The sequence below is a fragment of the Arachis hypogaea genome, chromosome 2 (assembly GCF_003086295.3).
Source record: "Arachis hypogaea cultivar Tifrunner chromosome 2, arahy.Tifrunner.gnm2.J5K5, whole genome shotgun sequence".
NCBI classification, from domain to species: Eukaryota; Viridiplantae; Streptophyta; class Magnoliopsida; order Fabales; family Fabaceae; genus Arachis; species Arachis hypogaea.
The window spans coordinates 69,577,643-69,592,648 of NC_092037.1; the positions used below are offsets into that span (position 1 = coordinate 69,577,643).

Here is a 15,006-nt window from a genome sequence, read left to right on the forward strand (position 1 = left end):
TTCATTGGTAGGAATTTCAGATAAGCGTATGAAGATGCCTTCCCTTCCGTCTCTCTGCTTTCCTACTGTCTTCATCCAATCCTTCTTACTCCTTTCCATGGCAAGCTTAAGCAAGGGTTTCACCGTTGTCAGTGGCTACCTCCCATCCTCTCAGTGGAAATGTTCATTGCACCCTGTCACGGCACGGCTATCCATCTGTCGGTTCTCGATCAGGCCGGAATAGAATCCAGTGATTCTTTTGCGTCTGTCACTAACGCCCCGCCCTCAGGAGTTTGAAGCACGTCACAGTCATTCAATCATTGAATCCTACGCAGAATACCACAGACAAGGTTAGACCTTCCGGATTCTCTTGAATGCCGCCATCAGTTCTAGCCTATACCACGAAGACTCCGGTTAAAGAATCCAAGAGATATTCACCCAATCGAAGGTAGAACGGAGGTGGTTGTCAGTCACACGTTCATAGGTGAGAATGATGATGAGTGTCACGGATCATCACATTCATCAAGTTGAAGAACAAGTGATATCTTAGAACAAGAACAAGCGGAATTGAATAGAAGAACAATAGTAATTGCATTAATACTCGAGGTACAGCAGAGCTCCACACCTTAATCTATGGTGTGTAGAAACTCCACCGTTGAAAATACATAAGAACAAGGTCTAGGCATGGCCGAATGGCCAGCCTCCCAATGATCTAAGATAGCATCAGAACAAAGATAACTACCCCGATATATGATCTAAGAACTAGATGTCCAAAGATGAAAATACAATAGTAAAAGGTCCTACTTATAGAAAACTAGTAGCCTAGGGTTTACAGAGATGAGTAAATGACATAAAAATCCACTTCCGGGCCCACTTGGTGTGTGCTTGGGCTGAGCAATGAATCATTTTCATGTAGAGACTTTTCTTGGAGTTAAACGCCAGCTTTTATGCCAGTTTGGGCGTTTAACTCCCATTTTGGTGCCAGTTCCGGCGTTTAACGCTGGAATTCCTGAGGGTGACTTTGAACGCCGGTTTGGACCATCAAATCTTGGGAAAAGTATGGACTATCATATATTGCTGGAAAGCCCAGGATGTCTACTTTCCAACGCCGTTGAGAGCGCGCCAATTGGGCTTCTGTAGCTCCAGAAAATCCACTTCGAGTGCAGGGAGGTCAGAATCCAACAGCATCTGCAGTCCTTTTCAGTCTCTGAATCAGATTTTTGCTCAGGTCCCTCAATTTCAGCCAAAAAATACCTGAAATCACAGAAAAACACACAAACTCATAGTAAAGTCCAGAAAAGTGAATTTTAACTAAAAACTAATAAAAATATACTAAAAACTAACTAGATCATACTAAAAACACACTAAAAACAATGCCAAAAAGCGTACAAATTATCCGCTCATCACAACACCAAACTTAAATTGTTGCTTGTCCTCAAGCAACTGAAAATCAAATAAGATAAAAAGAAGAGAATATGCAATGAATTCCAAAAACATCTATGAAGATCAGTATCAATTAGATGAGCGGGGCTTTTAGCTTTTTGCCTCTGAACAGTTTTGGCATCTCACTCTATCCTTTGAAATTCAGAATGGTTGGCTTCTTTAGGAACTTAGAATCCAGATAGTGTTATTGATTCTCCTAGTAAAGTATGATGATTCTTGAACATAGCTACTTATTGAGTCTTGGCCGTGGCCCAAAGCACTCTGTCTTCCAGTATTACCACCGGATACATACATGCCACAGACACATAATTGGGTGAACCTTTTCAGATTGTGACTCAGCTTTGTTAGAGTCCCCAATTAGAGGTGTCCAGGGTTCTTAAGCATACTCTTTTTGCCTTGGATCACAACTTTATTCTTTCTTTCTTCTCTCTTTTTCTTTTTTTTTTCTTTTTCTTTCTCTTTTTTTTCGAATTTTTCTTTTTTTTTTTCATTGCTTTTTCTTGCTTCAAGAATCATTTTTATGATTTTTCAGATCCTCAGTAACATGTCTCCTTTTTCATCATTCTTTCAAGAGCCAATATTCATGAACCACAAATTCAAAAGACATATGCATTGTTTAAGCATACATTCAGAAAACAAAAATATTGCCACCACATCAAAATAATTAAACTGTTATAAAATTCAAAATTCATGCAATTCTTATCTTTTTCAATTAAGCACGTTTTTTATTCAAGAAAGGTGATGGATTCATAGGACATTCATAACTTTAAGGCATAGACACTAAGACACTAATGATCACAAGACACAAACATAGACAAACATAAGCACTAAAATTCGAAAAACAGAAAATAAAGAACAAGGAGATTAAAGAACGGGTCCACCTTAGTGATGGCGGCTCTTTCTTCCTCTTGAAGATCCTATGGAGTGCTTGAGCTCCTCAATATCTCTTCCTTGTCTTTGTTGCTCCTCTCTCATGATTCTTTGATCTTCTCTAATTTCATGGAGGATGATGGAGTGTTCTTGATGCTCCACCCTTAGTTGTCCCATGTTGGAACTCAATTCTCCTAGGGAGGTGTTTAGTTGCTCCCAATAGTTTTGTGGAGGAAAGTGCATCCCTTGAGGCATCTCAGGGATCTCATGATGAGTGGGGTCTCTTGTGTGCTCCATCCTCTTCTTAGTGATGGGCTTGTCCTCATCAATAGGGGCGTCTCCCTCTATGTCAACTCCAACTGAATAACAGAGGTGACAAATGAGATGAGGGAAGGCTAGCCTTGCCAAGGTAGAGGACTTGTCCGCCACCTTATAGAGTTCTTGAGCTATAACCTCATGAACTTCTATTTCTTCTCCAATCATGATGCTATGAATCATGATAGCCCGGTCTATAGTAACTTCGGACCAGTTGCTAGTGGGAATGATTGAGCGTTGGATAAACTCCAACCATCCTCTAGCCACGGGTTTAAGGTCATGCCTTCTTAATTGAACCGGCTTCCCTCTTGAATCTCTCTTCCATTGGGCGCCCTCTTCATAAATAACTGTGAGGACTTGGTCCAACCTTTGATCAAAGTTGACCCTTCTAGTGTAAGGATGTTCATCTCCTTGCATCATGGGCAAATTGAATGCCAACCTTACACTTTCCGGACTAAAATCCAAGTATTTCCCCCGAATCATAGTAAGATAATTCTTTGGATCCGGGTTCACACTTTGATCATGGTTCTTGGTGATCCATGCATTGGCATAGAACTCTTGAACCATTAAGATTCCGACTTGTTGAATGGGGTTGGTAAGAACTTCCCAACCTCTTCTTCGGATCTCATGTCGGATCTCCGGATATTCACCCTTTTTGAGTGAAAAAGGGACCTCGGGGATCACCTTCTTCAAGGCCACAACTTCATAGAAGTGGTCTTGATGCACCCTTGAGATGAATCTCTCCATCTCCCATGACTCGGAGGTGGAAGCTTTTGCCTTCCCTTTCCTCTTTCTAGAGGTTTCTCCGGCCTTGGATGCCATAAATGGTTATGGAAAAACAAAAAGCAATGCTTTTATCACACCAAACTTAAAATGTTTGCTCGTCCTCGAGCAAAAGAAGGAAGAAGAGAGTAGAAGAAGAAGAAATGAGGAAGAAGGGAATGGCTTTGTGTTCGGCCAAAAGGGGGAGAAGTGGTGTTTAGGTTGTGTGAAAATGAAGGAGTGAAGAAGGGTTTATATAGGAGAGGGGGAAGGGTAGGGTTCGGTTAAGTGAGGGTGGGTTTGGGTGGGAAAGTGGTTTGAATTTGAATGGTGAGGTAGGTGGGGTTTTATCAAGGATGGATGTGAGTGGTGAAGAGAAAGATGGGATTTGGTAGGTGAAGGGTTTTTGGGGAAGAGGTGTTGAGGTGATTGGTGAATGGGTGAAGAAGAGAGAGAGTGGTGGGGTAGGTGGGGATTCTGTGGGGTCCACAGATCCTGAGATGTCAAGGAAAAGTCATCCCTGCACCAAATGGCAAACAAAATCTTGTTTTGTGCCAATTCTGGCGTTAAACGCCGGGCTGGTGCCCATTTCTGGTGTTTAACGCCAGCTTCTTGCCCTTTTCTGGCGTTTAACGCCAGTCTGGTGCCCCTTTCTGGCGTTAAACACCCAGAATGGTGCCAGACTGGGCGTTACACGCCCAACAGCTAGCCTCACTGGCGTTTAAACGCCAGTGGGTTCTTCCTCCAGGGTGTGCTATTTTTCTTTCTGTTTTTCATTCTGTTTTTGCTTTTTTCATTGATTTTGTGACTTCTCATGATCATCAACCTACAAAAGACATAAAATAACAAAGGAAAATAGTAAAAATATAATATTGGGTTGCCTCCCAACAAGCGCTTCTTTAATGTCAGTAGCTTGACAGTGGGCTCTCATGGAGCCTCAGAAATGCTCAGAGCCATGTTGGAACCTCCCAACACCAAACTTAGAGTTTGAATGTGGGGGTTCAACACCAAACTTAGAGTTTGGTTGTGGCCTCCCAACACCAAACTTAGAGTTTGACTGTGGGGGCTCTGTTTGGCTCTGTTTTGAGAGAAGCTCTTCATGCTTCCTCTCCATGGTGATAGAGGGATATCCTTGAGCCTTAAACACAAAGGATTCTTCATTCACTTGAATGATCAATTCTCCTCTATCAACATCAATCACAGCCCTTGCTGTGGCTAGGAAGGGTCTGCCAAGGATGATGGATTCATCCATGCACTTCCCAGTCTCTAGGACTATGAAATCAGCAGGGATGTAATGGTCTTCAACCTTTACCAGAATATCCTCTACAAGTCCATAGGCTTGTTTTCTTGAATTGTCTGCCATCTCTAGTGAGATTTTTGCAGCTTGTACCTCAAAGATCCCTAACTTCTCCATTACAGAGAGAGGCATGAGGTTTACACTTGACCCTAAGTCACACAAGGCCTTCTTGAAGGTCATGGTGCCTATGGTACAAGGTATTGAAAACTTCCCAGGATCCTATCTCTTTTGAGGCAGTTTCTGCCTAGACAAGTCATCCAGTTCTTTGGCGAGCAAAGGGGATTCATCCTCCCAAGTCTCATTTCCAAATAACTTGTCATTTAGCTTCATGATTGCTCCAAGGTATTTAGCAACTTGCTCTTCAGTGACATACTCATCCTCTTCAGAGGAAGAATACTCATCAGAGCTCATGAATGGCAAAAGTAAGTTCAATGGAATCTCTATAGTCTCATTTTGAGCCTCAGATTCCCATGGTTCCTCACTGGGGAACTCATTGGAGGCCAGTGGACGTCCATTGAGGTCTTCCTCAGTGGCGTTCACTGCCTCTCCTTCCTCCCAAAATTCGGCCATGTTGATGGCCTTGCACTCTCCTTTTGGATTTTCTTCTGTATTGCTTGGAAGAGTACTAGGAGGGAGTTCAATAATTTTCTTGCTCAGCTGACCCACTTATGCCTCCAAGTTTCTAATGGAGGACCTTGTTTCAGTCATGAAACTTTGAGTGGTTTTGATTAGATCAGAGACCATGGTTGCTAAGTCAGAGGTATTCTGCTTAGAACTCTCTGTCTGTTGCTGAGAAGATGATGGAAAAGGCTTGCTATTGCTAAACCTGTTTCTTCCACCATTATTGTTGTTGAAACCTTGTTGAGGTCTCTGTTGATCCTTCCATGAGAAATTTGGATGATTTCTCCATGAAGGATTATAGGTGTTTCCATAGGATTCTCCCATGTAATTCACCTCTTCCATTGAAGGGTTCTCAGGATCATAAGCTTCTTCCTCAGATGAAGCTTCCTTAGTACTGCTTGGTGCATTTTGCATTCCAGACAGACTTTGAGAAATCATATTGACTTGTTGGGTCAATATTTTGTTCTGAGCCAATATGGCATTCAGAGTGTCAATCTCAAGAACTCCTTTCTTCTGACTAGTCCCATTGTTCACAGGATTTCTTTCAGAAGTGTACATGAATTGGTTATTTGCAACCATTTCAATTAGCTCTTGAGCTTCAGTAGGCGTCTTCTTCAGATGAAGAGATCCTCCAGCAGAGCTATCCACAGACATCTTGGACAGTTCAGAGAGACCATCATAGAAAATACCTATGATGCTCCATTCAGAAAGCATGTCAGAAGGACACTTTCTGATTAATTGTTTGTATCTTTCCCAAGCTTCATAGAGGGATTCTCCTTCCTTCTGTCTGAAGGTTTGGACTTCCACTCTAAGCTTACTCAATTTTTGAGGTGGAAAGAACTTTGCCAAGAAGGCATTGACTAGCTTTTCCCAAGAGTCCAGGCTTTCTTTAGGTTGTAAGTCCAACCATATCCTAGCTCTGTCTCTTATAGCAAAAGGGAATAGCATAAGTCTGTAGACCTCAAGGTCAACCCCATTAGTCTTGACAGTGTCACAGGTTTGCAAGAATTCAGCTAAAAACTGATGAGGATCTTCCAATGGAAGTCCATGGAACTTGCAATTCTGTTGCATTAGAGAAACTAATTGAGGCTTAAGCTCAAAGTTGTTTGCTCCAATGGCAGGGATAGAGATGCTTCTCCCATAAAAGTCGGGAGTAGGTGCAGTAAAGTCACCCAGCACCTTCCTTGCATTGTTGGCATTGTTGTTGTTTTCGGCTGCCATGTGTTCTTCTTCTTTGAAGATTTCTGTTAGGTCCTCTACAGAGAGTTGTGCCTTGGCTTCTTTTAGCTTTCGCTTCAAGGTCCTTTCAGGTTCAGGATCAGCCTCAACAAGAATGCTTTTGTCCTTGCTCCTGCTCATAAGAAAGAGAAGGGAACAAGAAAATGTGGAATCCTCTATGTCACAGTATAGAGATTCCTTTAGGTGTCAGAGGAAAAGAAAAGTAGAAGACAGAAGTAGAAAATTTGAACTTATCAAAGAAGATGGAGTTCGAATTTTGCATTAAGGAATAGTGTTAGTCCATAATTAGAAGGATGTGAGAAGAAGGGAAGTAATTTTCGAAAATTAAGTAAAAGAGTTTGAAAACATTTTTGAAAAACACTAATTGATTTTCGAAAATGAAAGTGGAAAAGAAATCAAGTGATTTTTGAAAAAGATTTTGAAATTAGAAATCAAATAGATTTGATTGAAAACTATTTTGAAAAAAATGTGGTTAAGAAGATATGATTAGTTTTAAAAAGATGTGATTGAGAAGATATGATTTGAAAAATATTTTTTTTTAAAAAAGATTTGATTTTGAAAATTAAAAACTTGGCTAACAAGAAAAGATATGATTCAAACATTAAACCTTTCTCAACAGAAAAGGCAGCATATTTGAAATGTTGAATCAAATCATTAATTGATAGCAAGTATCCTTGAAAATAAAAAGAAATCAATTTTGAAAACATATGATTGAAAAGATATGATTTGAAAAAGATTTGATTTTGAAAAACTTTGAAAACTTGAAAAAAAATTGCATTGAAAACAGAATCTTCCCTCTTGTGCCATCCTGGCGTTAAACGCCCAGAATAGTGCACATTCTGGCGTTTAACGCCCAAAACTATACCCTTTTGGGCGTTAAACGCCCAACCAGGTACCCTGGCTGGCGTTTAAACGCCAGTCTGTCCTTCTTCACTGGGCGTTTTGAACGCCCAGCTTTTTCTGTATAATTCCTCTGCTGTATGTTCTGATTCTTCAATTCTCTGTATTATTGACTTGAAAAGACACAAATTAAAAATATTTTTGGATTTTTAATAATAAGAAATAATCAAAGTACAACTAAAATCAAATAACAATGCATGCAAGACACCAAACTTAGCAGTTTGTATACTACTGACACTAATGAGAATGCATATGAGACACATAAACACTCAAGTCAAGAGAATTCAAAGATCAGAGCAAGTAAATCATCAAGAATAACTTTGAAAATCACTTAGGACACATGAATGAATGCATGCAATTGACACCAAACTTAAAATGAGACACTAGACTCAAACAAGAAATTTTTGGATTTTATGGTTTTGTAATTTTTTTTTGTGTGATTTTCGAAAATTAAGTGGAAAAAGATATCAAAATTCTTAATGAGAATTCCAGGAATCATGCAATGTTTAGTCTAAGACTCTGGTCCAGGAATTAGACATGGCTTCACAGCCAGCCAAGCTTTCAAAGAAAGCTTCGGTCCAAAACACTAGACATGGCCAATGGCCAGCCAAGCCTTAGCAGATTACTGCTCCAAAAGCAAGATTGATAGAAATCAACAAGCTCTTGTGATGATAAGTTGAAACCTCGGTCCAATGAAATTAGACATGGCCTCTCAGCCAGCCAGACTTCAACAAATCATCATGAAACTCTAGAATTCATCTTCAAGAATTCCGAAAAAAATACCTAATCTAAGCAACAAGATGAACCGTCAGTTGTCCAAACTCAACAATCCCCGGCAACGGCGCCAAAAACTTGGTGCTGTTGCCGGATCAGAAATTTGGCACTGATGTTACCGGACCAAAAGCTTGCCGAAAACTCGAACAATCCCCGGCAACGGCGCCAAAAACTTGGTATGCGAAATTGTGATCAATACTTTTCACAACTCAAATAATCCCTAGTAATGGCCCCAAAAACTTGGTGCTCAATACCATGGCATAAACACAACTTCGCACAACTAATCAGCAAGTGTACTGGGTCGTCCAAGTAATAAACCTTATGCGAGTAAGGGTCGATCCCACAGAGATTGTTGGTATGAAGCAAGCTATGGTCACCTTGTAAATCTTAGTCAGGCAAACTCAAATGGGTATGGTGATAAACGCATAAAACATAAAGATAAAGATAGAGATACTTATGTAATTCATTGGTAGGAATTTCAGATAAGCGTATGAAGATGCCTTCCCTTCCGTCTCTCTGCTTTCCTACTGTCTTCATCCAATCCTTCTTACTCCTTTCCATGGCAAGCTTAAGCAAGGGTTTCACCGTTGTCAGTGGCTACCTCCCATCCTCTCAGTGGAAATGTTCATCGCACCCTGTCACGGCACGGCTATCCATCTGTCGGTTCTCGATCAGGCCGGAATAGAATCCAGTGATTCTTTTGCGTCTGTCACTAACGCCCCGCCCTCAGGAGTTTGAAGCACGTCACAGTCATTCAATCATTGAATCCTACTCAGAATACCACAGACAAGGTTAGACCTTCCGGATTCTCTTGAATGCCGCCATCAGTTCTAGCCTATACCACGAAGACTCCGGTTAAAGAATCCAAGAGATATTCACCCAATCGAAGGTAGAACGGAGGTGGTTGTCAGTCACACGTTCATAGGTGAGAATGATGATGAGTGTCACGGATCATCACATTCATCAAGTTGAAGAACAAGTGATATCTTAGAACAAGAACAAGCGGAATTGAATAGAAGAACAATAGTAATTGCATTAATACTCGAGGTACAGCAGAGCTCCACACCTTAATCTATGGTGTGTAGAAACTCCACCGTTGAAAATACATAAGAACAAGGTCTAGGCATGGCCGAATGGCCAGCCTCCCAATGATCTAAGATAGCATCAGAACAAAGATAACTACCCCGATATATGATCTAAGAACTAGATGTCCAAAGATGAAAATACAATAGTAAAAGGTCCTACTTATAGAAAACTAGTAGCCTAGGGTTTACAGAGATGAGTAAATGACATAAAAATCCACTTCCGGGCCCACTTGGTGTGTGCTTGGGCTGAGCAATGAATCATTTTCATGTAGAGACTTTTCTTGGAGTTAAACGCCAGCTTTTATGCCAGTTTGGGCGTTTAACTCCCATTTTGGTGCCAGTTCCGGCGTTTAACGCTGGAATTCCTGAGGGTGACTTTGAACGCCGGTTTGGACCATCAAATCTTGGGAAAAGTATGGACTATCATATATTGCAGGAAAGCCCAGGATGTCTACTTTCCAACGCCGTTGAGAGCGCGCCAATTGGGCTTCTGTAGCTCCAGAAAATCCACTTCGAGTGCAGGGAGGTCAGAATCCAACAGCATCTGCAGTCCTTTTCAGTCTCTGAATCAGATTTTTGCTCAGGTCCCTCAATTTCAGCCAAAAAATACCTGAAATCACAGAAAAACACACAAACTCATAGTAAAGTCCAGAAAAGTGAATTTTAACTAAAAACTAATAAAAATATACTAAAAACTAACTAGATCATACTAAAAACACACTAAAAACAATGCCAAAAAGCGTACAAATTATCCGCTCATCACAACACCAAACTTAAATTGTTGCTTGTCCTCAAGCAACTGAAAATCAAATAAGATAAAAAGAAGAGAATATGCAATGAATTCCAAAAACATCTATGAAGATCAGTATCAATTAGATGAGCGGGGCTTTTAGCTTTTTGCCTCTGAACAGTTTTGGCATCTCACTCTATCCTTTGAAATTCAGAATGGTTGGCTTCTTTAGGAACTTAGAATCCAGATAGTGTTATTGATTCTCCTAGTAAAGTATGATGATTCTTGAACATAGCTACTTATTGAGTCTTGGCCGTGGCCCAAAGCACTCTGTCTTCCAGTATTACCACCGGATACATACATGCCACAGACACATAATTGGGTGAACCTTTTCAGATTGTGACTCAGCTTTGTTAGAGTCCCCAATTAGAGGTGTCCAGGGTTCTTAAGCATACTCTTTTTGCCTTGGATCACAACTTTATTCTTTCTTTCTTCTCTCTTTTTCTTTTTTTTTTCTTTTTCTTTCTCTCTTTTTTTCGAATTTTTCTTTTTTTTTCATTGCTTTTTCTTGCTTCAAGAATCATTTTTATGATTTTTCAGATCCTCAGTAACATGTCTCCTTTTTCATCATTCTTTCAAGAGCCAATATTCATGAACCACAAATTCAAAAGACATATGCATTGTTTAAGCATACATTCAGAAAACAAAAATATTGCCACCACATCAAAATAATTAAACTGTTATAAAATTCAAAATTCATGCAATTCTTATCTTTTTCAATTAAGCACGTTTTTTATTCAAGAAAGGTGATGGATTCATAGGACATTCATAACTTTAAGGCATAGACACTAAGACACTAATGATCACAAGACACAAACATAGACAAACATAAGCACTAAAATTCGAAAAACAGAAAATAAAGAACAAGGAGATTAAAGAACGGGTCCACCTTAGTGATGGCGGCTCTTTCTTCCTCTTGAAGATCCTATGGAGTGCTTGAGCTCCTCAATATCTCTTCCTTGTCTTTGTTGCTCCTCTCTCATGATTCTTTGATCTTCTCTAATTTCATGGAGGATGATGGAGTGTTCTTGATGCTCCACCCTTAGTTGTCCCATGTTGGAACTCAATTCTCCTAGGGAGGTGTTTAGTTGCTCCCAATAGTTTTGTGGAGGAAAGTGCATCCCTTGAGGCATCTCAGGGATCTCATGATGAGTGGGGTCTCTTGTGTGCTCCATCCTCTTCTTAGTGATGGGCTTGTCCTCATCAATAGGGGCGTCTCCCTCTATGTCAACTCCAACTGAATAACAGAGGTGACAAATGAGATGAGGGAAGGCTAGCCTTGCCAAGGTAGAGGACTTGTCCGCCACCTTATAGAGTTCTTGAGCTATAACCTCATGAACTTCTATTTCTTCTCCAATCATGATGCTATGAATCATGATAGCCCGGTCTATAGTAACTTCGGACCGGTTGCTAGTGGGAATGATTGAGCGTTGGATAAACTCCAACCATCCTCTAGCCACGGGTTTAAGGTCATGCCTTCTTAATTGAACCGGCTTCCCTCTTGAATCTCTCTTCCATTGGGCGCCCTCTTCATAAATAACTGTGAGGACTTGGTCCAACCTTTGATCAAAGTTGACCCTTCTAGTGTAAGGATGTTCATCTCCTTGCATCATGGGCAAATTGAATGCCAACCTTACACTTTCCGGACTAAAATCCAAGTATTTCCCCCGAATCATAGTAAGATAATTCTTTGGATCCGGGTTCACACTTTGATCATGGTTCTTGGTGATCCATGCATTGGCATAGAACTCTTGAACCATTAAGATTCTGACTTGTTGAATGGGGTTGGTAAGAACTTCCCAACCTCTTCTTCGGATCTCATGTCGGATCTCCGGATATTCACCCTTTTTGAGTGAAAAAGGGACCTCGGGGATCACCTTCTTCAAGGCCACAACTTCATAGAAGTGGTCTTGATGCACCCTTGAGATGAATCTCTCCATCTCCCATGACTCGGAGGTGGAAGCTTTTGCCTTCCCTTTCCTCTTTCTAGAGGTTTCTCCGGCCTTGGATGCCATAAATGGTTATGGAAAAACAAAAAGCAATGCTTTTATCACACCAAACTTAAAATGTTTGCTCGTCCTCGAGCAAAAGAAGGAAGAAGAGAGTAGAAGAAGAAGAAATGAGGAAGAAGGGAATGGCTTTGTGTTCGGCCAAAAGGGGGAGAAGTGGTGTTTAGGTTGTGTGAAAATGAAGGAGTGAAGAAGGGTTTATATAGGAGAGGGGGAAGGGTAGGGTTCGGTTAAGTGAGGGTGGGTTTGGGTGGGAAAGTGTTTGAATTTGAATGGTGAGGTAGGTGGGGTTTTATGAAGGATGGATGTGAGTGGTGAAGAGAAAGATGGGATTTGGTAGGTGAAGGGTTTTTGGGGAAGAGGTGTTGAGGTGATTGGTGAATGGGTGAAGAAGAGAGAGAGTGGTGGGGTAGGTGGGGATTCTGTGGGGTCCACAGATCCTGAGATGTCAAGGAAAAGTCATCCCTGCACCAAATGGCAAACAAAATCTCGTTTTGTGCCAATTCTGGCGTTAAACGCCGGGCTGGTGCCCATTTCTGGCGTTTAACGCTAGCTTCTTGCCCTTTTCTGGCGTTTAACGCCAGTCTAGTGCCCCTTTCTGGCGTTAAACGCCCAGAATGGTGCCAGACTGGGCGTTACACGCCCAACAGCTAACCTCACTGGCGTTTAAACGCCAGTGGGTTCTTCCTCCAGGGTGTGCTATTTTTCTTTCTGTTTTTCATTCTGTTTTTGCTTTTTTCATTGATTTTGTGACTTCTCATGATCATCAACCTACAAAAGACATAAAATAACAAAGGAAAATAGTAAAAATATAATATTGGGTTGCCTCCCAACAAGCGCTTCTTTAATGTCAGTAGCTTGACAGTGGGCTCTCATGGAGCCTCAGAAATGCTCAGAGCCATGTTGGAACCTCCCAACACCAAACTTAGAGTTTGAATATGGGGGTTCAACACCAAACTTAGAGTTTGGTTGTGGCCTCCAACACCAAACTTAGAGTTTGACTGTGGGGGCTCTGTTTGGCTCTGTTTTGAGAGAAGCTCTTCATGCTTCCTCTCCATGGTGACAGAGGGATATCCTTGAGCCTTAAACACAAAGGATTCTTCATTCACTTGAATGATCAATTCTCCTCTATCAACATCAATCACAGCCCTTGCTGTGGCTAGGAAGGGTCTGCCAAGGATGATGGATTCATCCATGCACTTCCCAGTCTCTAGGACTATGAAATCAGCAGGGATGTAATGGTCTTCAACCTTTACCAGAATATCCTCTACAAGTCCATAGGCTTGTTTTCTTGAATTGTCTGCCATCTCTAGTGAGATTTTTGCAGCTTGTACCTCAAAGATCCCTAACTTCTCCATTACAGAGAGAGGCATGAGGTTTACACTTGACCCTAAGTCACACAAGCCTTCTTGAAGGTCATGGTGCCTATGGTACAAGGTATTGAAAACTTCCCAGGATCCTGTCTCTTTTGAGGCAGTTTCTCCTAGACAAGTCATCCAGTTCTTTGGCGAGCAAAGGGGATTCATCCTCCCAAGTCTCATTTCCAAATAACTTGTCATTTAGCTTCATGATTGCTCCAAGGTATTTAGCAACTTGCTCTTCAGTGACATACTCATCCTCTTCAGAGGAAGAATACTCATCAGAGCTCATGAATGGCAAAAGTAAGTTCAATGGAATCTCTATAGTCTCATTTTGAGCCTCAGATTCCCATGGTTCCTCACTGGGGAACTCATTGGAGGCCAGTGGACGTCCGTTGAGGTCTTCCTCAGTGGCGTTCACTGCCTCTCCTTCCTCCCAAAATTCGGCCATGTTGATGGCCTTGCACTCTCCTTTTGGATTTTCTTCTGTATTGCTTGGAAGAGTACTAGGAGGGAGTTCAATAATTTTCTTGCTCAGCTGACCCACTTATGCCTCCAAGTTTCTAATGGAGGACCTTGTTTCAGTCATGAAACTTTGAGTGGTTTTGATTAGATCAGAGACCATGGTTGCTAAGTCAGAGGTATTCTGCTTAGAACTCTCTGTCTGTTGCTGAGAAGATGATGGAAAAGGCTTGCTATTGCTAAACCTGTTTCTTCCACCATTATTGTTGTTGAAACCTTGTTGAGGTCTCTGTTGATCCTTCCATGAGAAATTTGGATGATTTCTCCATGAAGGATTATAGGTGTTTCCATAGGATTCTCCCATGTAATTCACCTCTTCCATTGAAGGGTTCTCAGGATCATAAGCTTCTTCCTCAGATGAAGCTTCCTTAGTACTGCTTGGTGCATTTTGCATTCCAGACAGACTTTGAGAAATCATATTGACTTGTTGGGTCAATATTTTGTTCTGAGCCAATATGGCATTCAGAGTGTCAATCTCAAGAACTCCTTTCTTCTGACTAGTCCCATTGTTCACAGGATTTCTTTCAGAAGTGTACATGAATTGGTTATTTGCAACCATTTCAATTAGCTCTTGAGCTTCAGTAGGCGTCTTCTTCAGATGAAGAGATCCTCCAGCAGAGCTATCCACAGACATCTTGGACAGTTCAGAGAGACCATCATAGAAAATACCTATGATGCTCCATTCAGAAAGCATGTCAGAGGACACTTTCTGATTAATTGTTTGTATCTTTCCCAAGCTTCATAGAGGGATTCTCCTTCCTTCTGTCTGAAGGTTTGGACTTCCACTCTAAGCTTACTCAATTTTTGAGGTGGAAAGAACTTTGCCAAGAAGGCATTGACTAGCTTTTCCCAAGAGTCCAGGCTTTCTTTAGGTTGTAAGTCCAACCATGTCCTAGCTCTGTCTCTTACAGCAAAAGGGAATAGCATAAGTCTGTAGACCTCAAGGTCAACCCCATTAGTCTTGACAGTGTCACAGGTTTGCAAGAATTCAGCTAAAAACTGATGAGGATCTTCCAATGGAAGTCCATGGAACTTGCAATTC

The 15,006-nt window shown here is 41.2% G+C and overlaps 2 non-coding genes across 2 annotated transcripts; both read left to right on the forward strand.

Moving 5' to 3' along the window:
• The first annotated feature begins 5,995 nt into the window (after positions 1-5,995).
• On the forward strand, positions 5,996-6,103 carry LOC112764671 (small nucleolar RNA R71). Its single transcript, XR_003183278.1, has one exon. It is a non-coding gene; the product is annotated as a small nucleolar RNA R71 (small nucleolar RNA).
• An 8,553-nt stretch (positions 6,104-14,656) lies between these two features.
• On the forward strand, positions 14,657-14,759 carry LOC112767249 (small nucleolar RNA R71). The gene has a single exon (XR_003184812.1). It is a non-coding gene; the product is annotated as a small nucleolar RNA R71 (small nucleolar RNA).
• Positions 14,760-15,006: the final 247 nt, after the last annotated feature.